General features: G+C 43.1%; 1 protein-coding gene and 1 long non-coding RNA gene across 5 annotated transcripts in view; both read right to left on the bottom strand.

Moving 5' to 3' along the window:
• LOC148977703 (uncharacterized) overlaps nt 1-14,069 on the bottom strand; it is a 271,661-nt gene that overhangs the window by 48,694 nt on the left and 208,898 nt on the right. The gene's annotated exons all lie outside the window — the stretch shown is intronic.
• Nucleotides 1-14,069, bottom strand: part of septin9b (septin 9b) — a 152,293-nt gene that overhangs the window by 40,314 nt on the left and 97,910 nt on the right. The window lies entirely within an intron of this gene.

Below are 14,069 nucleotides of genomic sequence, written 5' to 3' on the forward strand. Positions count from 1 at the left end.
GGGGACATGATAGCTGCGTTTCCTTTTATAACGACTAAATGTGGCTTCCTCTTTTCATAGAGCGTCTAGACACTTGCACAAAAACCAATATTTTTCACCAAGATGAATATATCCCAAAAAACATACCAAAATATGCCACTTGTGATTTCATAAATAAATAAAATGTAAATAATATAGTATATCCGCATGATAATGCAAGGTGATAATATTACACAACAGCAAAAAAAAAGTTTAGGCATGTACAAACATAACTTATAAAATGCTATATAACTTATGAATTGCTTCATCAGACGCCTGAGGTGGAAACTGTGAAATTCTGATCTTTGACTTAACCAACACAGTGTATGATGTAATTTACACATCTGTAAATATCACTAATTATAAAGTAAGAGTTCAATAAAACACAAAACTGAGAATGGCTATGGCTGCAGCAAAATAGCAGTTATTTTTTTGCATAGTTTTATTATCATTTTGAAAAAACAATCTTTATCTATGTTTTTTTTATTTCACTACCATGTTTTGAGGTATGCATGCATGTCAAGTCAAGTCATCATCTTCATTTATAAAGCACCTTTAACAGCATGGATTGTTTCAAATCAGCTTTACAGTTATAATAAACTATCAAAATTGTTTAGGCTTTACAACAGCATTGGATAAAGTTATTGTCCAGCTAAAGTTTTGATTGATTCACTTCCATTGTGAAGATCATTAGTTATTAACTTAGGCATCGCTAACACGACACCATTCAAACAAAAAAACTCGAAACGCGCTCCGGCCGTCCATCCGCACAAAACAGTGCCTGGTGTCTTGAGAACGCACTCCGAGAAATACCAAAGTCAAAACTATTAGTCAAATGCAAAAATGGTTCCCTTTCAAGGGAACTTGCGCTGCGTCGAAAATCGACACATTGGGAATGCCTTCAGCATGAAGCATCTGAAGTCAACTATTCAATCTCGATTGGCGTAGCCCAATCACGTCACTCGTGACGGTGATGCAGAAGCTATAAAAGGACGCCGGATCATCACAGCGTCAGCTACCGGTCTTCAGCAAGTGTTCTGTCAACCTGTTTGTCTCTGGTGTTGTCTGTCACTCTGTAATAATAATAATAAATATATATATATCATGGCGAACAAGAAGGAGAAATACTCAGTCAGTGTGCGTCCCCTTGCTTCCGTTATTTAAGTGAGGGTGACGCACACTCGGTGTGGTTTGTCTGGGAGTGAAGCATGCACAGGCAGCACTCGAGGGTGCTGTCTGTGCAAACTGTTTTCTATATGAAAGAGCTCCGTGTGACGATCAAAAGCCGTGGTGCCCTCGAGAGCCACTAGAGGGCACTCTCTCACCATGTTATGTTTCCCCATGGACTCTTTGTGTTTTATTATGTTCAGCTGTGTTTCATTATTGGTTATTGAGTTCCTTATTTAAGCCTGAGTTTTCCCTGTGTCCCTTGCGAAGTCTTGTTACACTGTAAGCGTGCAATTCCGAGCGTTCTTCCCTGTTCTGTGTCTCCGTGTTTCCCTGGACTCTTGACCCTTGCCTGTTTCCTGGACTGTTCACGAACCTGTGCTGACTGCCTCGACCATTGCCTGTTTAGACCACGAGTTTCTGGATTGGCCCTTTGTTTAAGTGTTTGCCTGTGTTCATGTCTGCTTGTTTCAGTTTTAATAAAGTGCTGCACATGGATCCGACCGTCTCTGTCCGTACATTACACTCCGCTTGTGTTTGAGCCTGTTCAATCAAATAGATCAGGCTTGCGTTTCCAGTGCATTAGGTCTTGCGGCTGTCGAGGCAGCACACCACTTGTATGCATTAAATTCACATGTGGGGCTGGCATATAATACTAAGATGGTTGCGACTCTTTCTCAGTGTTTAATTACAAGCTCTAATGGTCTCGCGCACGGTGTTTGATTTATAAAAAAAAAAAAAAAAAGGAGGAGTTGCTGGAGGTTATAGTTTTGCGGAATATTTTCTTCTCGACATTGCGTCACCCCTGAAAGCTCAGACACTTCCCTCCAAATATCGTACATCGAACTTGTTAAGGAATCATATATGGCGGTGGGTCAAGCCGGTGCATACCAACACACGATAAGGTTATTAAAGGCATACCAGGCTGACCTCCTCAAAGAGACGTTACTTTCCACTCAACGGTTTTACTGAATTTCGCCTTGGAGGCCCCTATGTTAGGCCTCAGGCTGGTAGGAGTTAGATCTATTTAGATATGTACCAAGGGCTAGGAACTATCCTCCTTTTCTCAATTAGACAGTTGGTTATCTACGGAAACATCTAATAACTGATGTACGAGGTGCGCTCTTGCCTTCAGCTCTCATTTAATATTTCTTTACTGTCTGGGGTTCCCATCCATGGGGTCCGTTCAGCCACCGGCTACAGACCTTCCCTTCTTACAGCAAATCTTATGACAATCTACTGTTGGTTGGATCTGCCTTCTCATTCCTATCGTCCATGAGTGTGCCAGATGCTTCACACGAGGGCGTATTCTCTCAGTGTGGCGCAGTGGGCATTTTGTTCCCCAATGTGTCAATTTTCGACGCAGCGCTAGTTCCCTCGAAGGGGAACATCTTGGGTTATGACTATAATCTTTGTTCCCTGAGAAGGGAAAAAGACGCTGCGTCCCTTGGTCACACTTTTCGTGCTCCTGAGAATGACTGGCTTTGACCAATCAGAAGCTGACGCTATTATGATCCGGCGTCCCTTTATAGCTCCCGTCATAGTCCCTTTATATCACCATCACATGCAATGTCACGAGTGATGTGCTTAGGCTGCGCCAATCAAGATTGAATAGTTGACTTCAGACACTTCATGCCGAAGACATTCCCAATGTATCGATTTTCGACGCAGCCTCTCATTCCCTTCTCAGGGAACGGGGGTTACAGTCGTAACCCGAGACGTTTGCATGTGTTCCTCTGTCGCTTATGTACAGTATCAAACATTGAAAAAAATATTTCCTGTCAGTGAGTTACACACACTACTTCACAGTCTTTTTTAAGTGGCAGGTCTGAAAGTTTAACCTAAAACACTATACAGTTGTGTGCACAAGCAGCCATGTTTTGTCCAGAGAATTTAACCTATGCCATTTAAGTGTGAGACAGACAATCTAAATATGCTGTGTGCTCATTTGCTTCTGTCTTACTCATTTTTCAAATTATAAACATGTCACAATAAGGTGACTGCTGGGGTCTCTCACAAATTATACTCAATATTATTTTTCACTTTTCCTTTTATAACAAATACTGAATAATCGTTCTATAAAACCCCTCAATGTGTGATTTCATATCTGTTTGCCACCTGTTTGGGATAATCTTTTATAAGTCCCAATTTAGATTCAAACATACACGTTTTTTTTTTTTTTACAAATGAATGAAACTTAGAGGCATATTGCCATAACATAACAAGAGGTAAGAGAAGAATCAGGCAAACTACACCCCCCAGGCTCCACCTTCATTTCAGCCTGCGGCTCCAAACACTGTGTGATCAATGCATCATATTAATGCTTTCATATTGTGTGGATTTTGGCAAAACTTCTAAAGCCAATTAAAATAAAATGAAAGGTCTAGGTAAACCTAACCCATCAACAGAGTTCAGCATTGAGGCCTAGGACTTTCCATTTACCTCAGGGAAGCTTCATGGTTTACTGTGACCTACATTTTTCATTTTTCTATATATCTATCTATATATATATATACAGTATATATATATATATATAAGAATGGCCAGTGAACAGTTCAAGAGGTGTGTGCATCCCTGCCCTTGTTTTCTCACGGGTGGGGACACACACACTTTATGTGTGAATTGTTTGGGAGTGCAGCATGCACGGGCAGCTCTCGAGGGGGCTGCCTGTGCAGATTGTGATTTTGTGCCCATAAGGGTGCTGCGCTACCGGCTGGCATGCTTTGATGAGCACGGTCAGGCTCGCGTTCCCCAGGGTTCCGGTCACGCATTCGCCGAGGCGATGCGGCGACTGAAATCCTGGGGTTCGCAGCGGGATATCGCAGAGGAGAATGAGAATGCTGAGGCATTTTCTCGTTCTCCATCTGTGGATCCTGCAGCCTCTGAGAGTGGTGCGGGAGCCCGCGTTGCGGTTTCTCCTGCCCACGATCAGGTCCCAATGCTTGAACTGTCTGCTTCTGAGGAAGTGGATGTGGTCAGCATTGATATGGACGTCCTTGAGTTCGGCACGCCAGCACAAGGCTAGAGTTATGAGGAGCTGGTGGAGGTTGTGACTCGCGCTGTGGCCAGACTTAACATCAGATGGCCACAGAATGAGCAGGAAGCGCAAGTTAGAAGCAAACTTGATGAGCGTTTCCTGCAGCGCAGGTCACAGCCTCAACGCCAGGGTTTGTCGTTTTTCCCAGATCTCCACAAAGAGATCGCAAGATCGTGGGAAAAGCCGCACTCGTCCCGTGTTTCGAGTCCCAGTGTCATCGATTACAGCAATGTTCTAGGGGCTCGAGACATGGGATATGGGAAGATGCCTAGGGTGGAAGAGGCTTTAGCGAGTTATCTTTCACCTGATACGGCGTCTTCCCTAAAAACCCCGGTGTTGCCCAGTAAGCCCTGCAGGGGAACATCTGCATTAGTTGGCAGGGCTTACATGGCGGCATGTCTGCACTCTATGGCGATTTTGCAGGCATACCAGGCCGACCTCCTAAATGATTTAGATGAGGGGGAGGGGCCGACTCCTGAGGATGTGGCGGAATTGAGGAAAGCCACAGACGTGTCTCTAAGGGCCATCGAGAGCAATGGCCCGTGCCATTGGCCGCTCTATGGCGGCCATGGTGGCCACGGAGAGGCATCTGTGGCTGAATCTTTCCGGCATAAAAGATAGGGATAGGTCTTTTCTGCTGGATGGGCCGCTTTCGCTTTCTGGCCTGTTTGGCAACGCCGTTACATCGTCGTCGACAGGTTTCAGGAGGCGAAGAAACAATCTGCCGCGTTCCAGCAGTACCTCCCCCGAAAAGGAAAGGCTAAATCCAATAGGATGGGGCAAAGCGATCAGCCCCAGCCGTCATCCAGCTCCTCGCACCAGGGAGAACAAAAAGAGAGCGTTTCCTCCAGAGCCCCTGCTCCGGGAACTTGGCAACAGAGGAAACGCTCTCAAAAAGTGAAGTCCTCCAGCCAGACGGGCGACCTGAGGGACATCATTCAGGCTAGGAGGGCTTCGGGAAAGAGGTCCTAGCTGGAGTAGGACCTCGGAGGGCTGTCCCCTCCACTGTGGAGCAACCGAGGTTGTTCTCGCAGCGAAGCCCTCTAGGAAAGGATGTATGCTCTCCGCCGCCAACAACGTTTCGGGCCTCATCCCTTTCCAGCGAAAATATTATAAGAAAGCATCGGTTATGGTCACAAGGACCAGATCGACTACAGCCTGCCGGTATCCCTCTTCAGGAAGTCGAGAAAGATGCTCAAGAAACACCAGAGGCCAGTCTCGAGAGGCTGGTACCCTTAGTAGATTTTGCAGAAGCGTGGTGCCATCTTCCCAACATATCTGCATGGGTCCTGCAGACAATAAAATTTGGGTACAGACTGCAGTTCGCGCGAGTTGTTGAAGGGAGCCATAGAACGTGTTCTTCCGTTAGACAGGGAGTCCGGGTTTTACAGCCGGTACTTTATAGTTCCAAAGAAGGATGGGGGGTTAAGACCGATTTTGGATCTCAGGGTTTTGAACCAGTCTCTGAGGAGGTTCAGGTTCAAAATGTTAACCATCCCTGCGATCGTGAGTCAAATCAGGTCCGAGGACTGGTTTGTCACGATAGATTTAAAAGACGCTTATTTTCACATCTCCATCCTTCCATGTCACAGGAGATACCTGAGGTTCGCTTTCGGGGACGAAGCTTACCAATACGGGGTTCTTCCGTTCGGCCTAGCACTCTCTCCCCGCACATTCACCAAGTGTGTGGACGTAGCCCTTGCTCCACTGAGACTTCAAGGGATTCGTATATTGAATTATCTCGACGACTGGCTCATTCTGGCGCAGTCTCAGGATATGGCAGTTCGGCATCAAGATGTCGTCCTTGGCCACATTCAGAAGTTGGGACTGAAACTCAATGTAAAGAAGAGTGTGCTAGAACCATCCCAGTGCACGACATTTTTGAGAGTCGTGTGGAATTCGATTGCAATGCAGGCACGGATGTCTCCCGCATGTATCGAATTAATTCTGGCGATGGTCTCCAGGGTAAAGCTAGGCCAGGCCATTACTGTGAATCAATTTCAGAGAATGCTGGGCCTCATGGCAGCGGCATCCAACATTATTCCTTTGGGCCTCTTACACATGAGGCCCCTTCAGTGGTGGTTGAAAACCAAGGGGTTCTCTCCCAAGGGGAATCCGTTTCGTATGATCAGAGTTACGCCCGTTTCACACATACTCCGTTTGCAGTGCGTATGCGGTGAGTGTTGCGGTGCGTATCCGGTACAGGAGCCACACGCGCTAAAGTGCTTTCACATATGCTGCGTTTGCATTGCGTGAGCTGTACCACAAACACTCGCTATTTTTATTTCAAAATCAGAAGTTATGCAGCAATAGCGTGACCAGTGACCAACAGTCCTGTTATCCCATTCCTGTTTTCACGTCCTTCCTGGCCGTTTCTTATAAAGTGATGTCCTGGTTTTCAAAAAAAAAAAAAAAAAAAAAACGCTGGAAAAGATCAGCTTTATAGCAAAATATAGGAGATGAGCAGACAAGGAGGATGAGGAGGAAAAACAGCATAAAGAGGAAGGAAACTAGTTCGTTTTTGTACGTTTGTGAGAGGTGTTTTTGTTCAATTTGAAGGTATTTCTTTTAGTTAATTAATATTGATATATTTATTTTTCTAATACAGAAGAGACATTATTTTTTAATCATTATTTCATTCATTATTTTCATAATAAAACATGTTGAGTATCCTCTGAGAAGGCTATCTGATTTTGTGTCTTAATACAACAATTTTCTATCCACAGAGGGGGCATAGCCTATTTTAATTGTATTGAAATTAATAAGGCATCTTTGAGTAAACTTCGAGTATCATTTGTTTTCTGGGCCATGTGTCCTGGTTTTTGGTAATCAAAATATGTTCACCATATGCAGTAACTTTTTTTAAAATAAAAGTTTTGCCATGGCTTTGCGATTCTCTTTTACAAACTTGAATGGACGCATGCTCGTTTAAACACGATTTAAACAACGAATGCATACAATTCCATGCATTACTTGTATATTAAGATGTCTTAAAGTAAAAATATGAAACAATTAAATACCTTTATGGAGAGATTACTACATTTTATTGAATTAAATGCATTTATGGCGAAACTACTACATTTCGAGGTCAATCTGAGTTCATTTTGACCACGAACCGTGCGCTGTCACTTTATTTCTGCGTTTGCAGCACAGCAGAAATAGACTCGGTACGGAAACGATCTCTGCACTGCTGTATACGCACCGCAACTGGAACGGATCGACGGACTGCATCCGCGTGCAGTGTGAAAGCTCTAACCTGTTAACATGGGTACGGAAAAAAATACGGACCGCATACGCACTGCAAACGGAGTATGTGTGAAACGGGCGTAACACGCAGGTGCCTTCATGCTCTGAAAAAATGGAAGAAACCTTGGTTCCTTTCCCAACGGCCAGTGTTGGGAGTGTCATGTCGCCGGGAAACTGTTTTGACAGACGCTTCCCTCACTGGCTGGGGCGCGGTCATGGACGGCCGCTTTGCCAGGGGTCTGTGGCAGGACCATCATCGTTCTTGGCATATAAACTGCCTGGAAATGATGGCTGTGTCCAGGCATCAAAGGTCGCCATGTATTAGTACGAACAGACAATACGTCAGTGGTGGCCTATCTGAACCGCCAAGAGGGACTCAGATCGCGCCCCTTGTGCAAACTGGGTCCCAGGGGAAGATACTGTCATTGAGAGCAATGTATATTCCGGGGGTTCAGAATCAGGGAGCAGACGTCCTGTCGAGGCAGGGGCTGAGGCCCGGGGAATGGAGACTTCATCCGGAGGTGGTGAAGTCGATATGGGAGAGGTTTGGACCAATGGAAGTGGATCTGTTTGCGTCTCGAGAGACGTCCCACTGTCCACTTTGGTTCTCCCTCTCACATCCAGCCCCACTGGGGTTGGATGCCATGGTACAGGCTTGGCCGAGGCTTCGTCTGTACGCATTTCCCCCGATCGCTCTGCTCCCGGGAGTCCTGGAGAGGGTACGTCAGGAGGGCATCAGTCTGTTGCTGGTTGCCCCAATGTGGCCGACACGAGTTTGGTTTTCGGACATTGTGTCACTCCTCATAGCTCCACCATGGCAGATTCCTCTGAGGAGGGATCTGTTGTCTCAGGCAGAGGGCACGATCTTCCACCCTCGTCCGGAGCTGTGGAAACTGTGGGTCTGGCCTCTGAGAGGGTTCAGTACCTAAATGCTGGGTTATCAGCTGGAGTGGTTGAAACCATACTTAGCTCCAGGGCTCCATCTACCAGGAGATTATATGGCCTCAAGTGGAATGTGTTCGTCACTTGGTGTAGAGAACATGGGTTAGATCCAGTAAACTGCCCAGTGGCTTCAGTTCTGGAATTTCTTCAAGATCGTTTCTCTGCGGGTCTCTCCCCGTCTACTCTTAAGGTGTACGTGGCTGCCATTTCGGCTTTCCACGCACCATTAGTTGATGGGCCTTTGGGGAGGCACCAGTTGGTCATTCGGTTTCTCCGTGGTACTTGGAGGATGAGGCCGGCAGCCAGGTCCAGGGTTCCTGCCTGGGACCTGGCAATAGTTCTGGAAGGGTTATCCCTGGCTCCCTTCGAACCTTTAGAGTCGGCTTGGGATTTAACACTGAAAATGTTTTTTCTCTTAGCAATTACCTCACTAAAGAGGGTGGGAGATCTCCAAGCCCTGGCAGTAACGCCAGCTTGCCTGGAGTTTGCCCCTGGCAGAGTAAAGGCCTTTTTGTACCCGAGTCCGGGCTACGTGCCCAAAGTCCCATCTAATACGGCTTGGTCTATAGTCCTTCAGGTATTCCATCCTCCACCTCATGTGTCGGCGGAAGAGGAGAGGCTTCACTTGCTCTGCCCCGTCAGAGCTTTGAGCTTATATCTTGAAAGGTCCTCTTCTTGGAGAAGGTCGGAACAACTGTTAGTATGTTTTGGGTCATCTAGGAGGTTTATTACTGAGGCTTACAAGGTGCATGGGCTGCCTTCACCTTTGGCCTTAAGGGCTCTTTCAACTAGAGGCATGGCTTCTTCTAGGGCCCTTCTTTCGGGAGTACCTCTGCAGGAGATCTGTGAGGCAGCCGACTGGGCTACCCCACATACTTTCATTAGATTTTACAGTCTCCACTTTCCCAGTACGCCCGGTGCACACGTGCTCAGTCCTCGCTGAGTGCCTAGACAGCTTCACTCCAAGGCAGGCCTATTCGGTCCGTGGCCTAGTGGGCACTCGTTCCCCAAAGTGTCGATTCTTGACGCAGTGTTGAGTTCCCTCGATAGGGAATGTCTCGGGTTATGACTATAACCCTGGTTCCCTGAGAAGGGAACGAGACACTGCGTCGTTCTGCCACGCCCCCTTTAGGCCTTTGAGTGTCTTGCTTCATCGCGAGGCTAGTGTGTGTTGTGACAGCGTCACTTTTATACTTCCAGGTATGCCATCACATGTTACGTCACGACGCAACATCAATCAGGATTGGATTAGTTTCATTCATACTTCAAAGGCGCACCCTTAGGGAGCGTCCCCAAAGTGTCGATTCTCGACACAGTGTCTCGTTCCCTTCTCAGGGAACCAGGGTTATAGTCATAACCCGAGACGTTTTTAATGCCATAATGGAATATTATCCATGTAGGTTTAGCCTGTAGTTTTGAGAAAAGAGAGGGAAAATATACTATGTAAACTGCATGTCCGGAGTGTGCCAAATAGTTATTACTGTATTTAAGGCAAGCTTTTTGCTGACTTGATTTTTGCTGGATTGTTGAGTGATCACAACATGTGGTCATGTTAATTATGGTTTAATACACAGACCAACCATTGATTACATGACTACGCTGCCCTGCGTGTAGGTGATGCCAGCACCTGTTGTTTGCCATCTGCTAAGAAACAAAATGAGGCATGAATAGAGAAGGGGGCAGTGACACAGGCATATATATATTTTTTTTTAAAACACTCTACTATTTAAAATACTGTAAATCAATCTTAATTAGTTCCTCTTTTGGTTAGCACCATTTAAAATGTGACGAGCTAAATTCCATATAACTGTCAAAAATTATGGATTATCTAGAGCAGTGGTTATCTAACTGTCCACGCACTTTAGCAACATACTGTACACAATGCCATATTTTAATAAACATCAATATTACAGTATTTAAGACTAATTATGCTACTATAAGATGCTGTCTCATTAGTCCTGATTTATCCTTTGCAGATCTGTGAAAGATCTGTTTCAGAATCTAAACAAAAAACATATACAATATAAGATTTAGAATTTAAATCTAATAAAAAAAAATCACCTAGGAAAAACCTAAGACTCATCAAATCTCATCAAATGAAGGATCAGTAAACATGAAATACTGTATGTGGATTGTAATTGCACAGAACGATCAAATAATGCACTAAAACACTAAAAGGAACATAATTTTGTAGACTTTAAAAAAAAAAAAAACCTTTCCTAGCTTAAAGTGCAGAGAAACTATAAGTATTTTGTAGGTTGGTTGCTATTAAAATTAATAATAAATTAACCAAATTACAAAAACGAATTAGCATATGAAAACTATTTCTTACTTCTTACTACTGTACATAGCCTAAAAATGGATTTACCAGCCAACAAAAAACTTAAGGTGATGCATGTAATATTTTGACTGTACTAAAGCATAAAACTACCATATGTCTGCATATATTTAGGAAATGTGCTAAGTTCACATCTTATTTCGCTAAAAAACACTCCAGCCAGTTATTCTACTTTGAAATGTGTGTTCCGTATCAAAATGTCTGTTTTTGTTTTGGTCTTTGAGTTTCCACCCACTGCCAATTTACCCAATAGTATTTCGACATTATTATTCAAAATTATTCAACAGTTAGTATTTTTGGTTGCCAGTTGGTGGAAAACACAGTGTATTGCAGCCATGGAAGCCAGCAAACTAAAGCCCCTTTCATTCAGAGATTACAGAAAATACACAGATAATGTTTCCCGGGATTTGTCCCGGGATCGGTTGATTTTGGTTCATTCACACTGCCATTGTTTTTCCGAAATCTGTGAGTCCGTTCACACACATCCCGTAAAGACACGTGATGTCAGAATGTGACGTGTAGTGTATGCTTCTAAAGATCTCAGCTTCGGTGCATTGGTCTTGGCTTTTGTTCACACTGTGCACGGATGGCTCAATACCACAATTTTGGCTTCGGTACAATACCAGAACCTAATACCGATACTAATATCAATACCACAGTCCAAAAAATAAAAAAATAAAAAAATAAGTCAAAGTTATTTAAGTTTTAAGTTATTTAATTTAATTGAATTAAACTAATTTTATTAAAAACACTGCTTGAAACTCTCCACTACCAAATGTGCAAAGAAAAGTATTAACATATACAAAATAAATAAATTCAGTCAAGGAACATACAATAAGTAAAATTTAGATTTTGAGAAAAAAAAAATGAAATTATACAATTAAAATATATTAATACCAGGATCAACGCGCTGTGTGAAAGGGGATTAACTGGTTCAGAGATCACAGATTCCATTCATCTAAAAATCTATATTATAAGGATGTATATTAATACCAACTCATCAACTTACAGTGTGTAAGTGTCATCGCCTTTCATTGTCAATTGTACTTGCCCTTGTTGTGTGTCCTCAATCTGGCAACCCGTGTGAGTGTCGAGTCTTGAGGAGAAGGGGGCGGGAGAAACAACTCTCTCTAATATTTAGAATTTGGACCCATTTCAACAGCTGTCAATATTACATACTGCACCTTTAAATCATTAAATCTGTATGGATCTGAATAAAAATGGGATTTATGGGATTTATATACTGTATATGCAAAGAGAGACAGTTCCTATGGTTTTGTTTCCTATGGGTCACAAATTATGGGATAAAAACCTACACCATAAAGCCAAGAATAATATAGTGATTACAGATTTGACACAGACCCTGTATGCCACACGCAACATAAGAGCTCTAGGCATGATCTGCCCACTCTGTGGACTAATATACAAGACCATAATCTCAGTCAGTCAATCTCAATCTTCACAGCTCTTAAACCATAAACTCTTTTTACAGAAAACAACACAAGTCAGTTTCGAAAAGACATAACTTCAGTGTCAGTTATCCTGTCTCTCATGCAAAGTTTGTGGCCTATATTTTTCACTAGAATGTATCAGAGTTCTAACAAACAGGAAATAGGGTCTACCGCTAAAGTGTGTCCATGCACACTTATGTGAGTGCACATCATTTGCATGCACATTCTGCTTTTGCTAAATGTCACATCTATGTTTCTCATGTGATGTCTTGTTATTGAATTGATGTGATTGCCTTTTATTTGATGTCACGTCTTTATTTAGCTGTTCAAATAGTAAATTCAGAACAGTTTGTCAGTTTGAATATTTAATATTGTATTTTGCAGGTTGTTCAAAGAACACAGTATGTATGCATCAGGTACATCTATAAGTATGACCGGGTGTGTCCTCTCTGAAAATTACAACATTTAGAACCCCCAACTATTGCTCAGTTTTCACAGATCTCATGTTTCCGTTGAGTTCTCCAAGACATGTAAAACCACAGAGAACTCTCTCACTCTGAATCGAAATCTGACATGGTTGATTTCCTGTTTTCACTGTAAGAACCTGAAGAGTTTGTGTGTCTCTCTTCTGAAGCTGATCCAACCCTGTACAGAAACAATATAGCCACAGAAAAGCAAGACAAACACTGAAACAAGACCATCTAAAAATTCATTCTTCACAGGTGACATACATACATACATTAATTCCGTCATCATTCTGACCCAGAACAGTTGTGGGAATTTGCCTGTGTTTAGAGTATATTGGCCCCTGTGACTGGACTTCGGTCTGGCAACAGACATTTAAAGTTAGTTGAATGAAAATCATTTGAACAACTAACAATTAGTGTCAACAGCCAATGAAGCCTAGTAGACCTGACAGTTGCCCTAAATGTGTATTTAACGTGTCTCAGTTATAGGCTAAGAATGTAAATGCTGCTAGGGCTGTTCTTACTGAAAAGAGAAAGAATGACAGAATAAAGGAGGAATGAAATTGTACCACCTTATTTTGATACCACACTGAAGACATTTCAGGAAATTCCCAACACAGTAGTTAAATATATCATGGTTTAGAGATATTATGTGAATGCAAAAATAACATCCAGAATAAGTGCAAGGAAAGTCAGGCAGGACTAATGCTCAATTATCAATTGCAGATGTGGTCCAATGGGAAAAATTCCTCATAACAGAATAATGATCTTTTTGAGCTCATACATTTTGAATGCAAATCCTCAATTTTTGACACGCAGTCCATTCTGAAACCATGCTGTGTGTATAGCCGGATCAAGGAAAGCAGTAGGAAAGCACAAGAGGCCATTTCCACAGATCCAGTATGAAGCGGTAGTAAAGTTTTATGTCTCTCTTTGACTGAAGCAGATATATGGAGCCATGAGTTAAATGGAGCATTTCTAGAAACTTTAGTGTGAAAAGCACCAGCTGGAAGACACAGATGATCTTCACATGCTTCATGTGTTCACCAGATATTTTCAGACAAAAGAGTGAAACATTGACCTCAAGTCTCATTAGAACAGACAATCACATTACAAGGAACAAAATCTAGTGAATCATAATTTATGTAAAACTTTGTGTTTCTAATGAACTGGAGAGCTAGGATATTTGGACTGAAGCCCTTCAATCATAGCCTGACTTCGTCATACTCATATTCAAGAAAGATTATGAGTCTGAAACTCCTCCATTGGGCTTTGATTATGAGGCGTGTCGTAACCGAACCAGGACAAAAAAAAAAAAAACCTCTGCACTCAATTGGATAGTCGGTAGACCTACCAGCCAATCAAAGCAAGGCATAAGTCAATTTCTTTGCATAGCGCAGTTT

The sequence above is a fragment of the Pimephales promelas genome, chromosome 8, assembly GCF_988280905.1.
Source record: "Pimephales promelas chromosome 8, fPimPro1.hap1.1, whole genome shotgun sequence".
Lineage (NCBI taxonomy): Eukaryota > Metazoa > Chordata > Actinopteri > Cypriniformes > Leuciscidae > Pimephales > Pimephales promelas.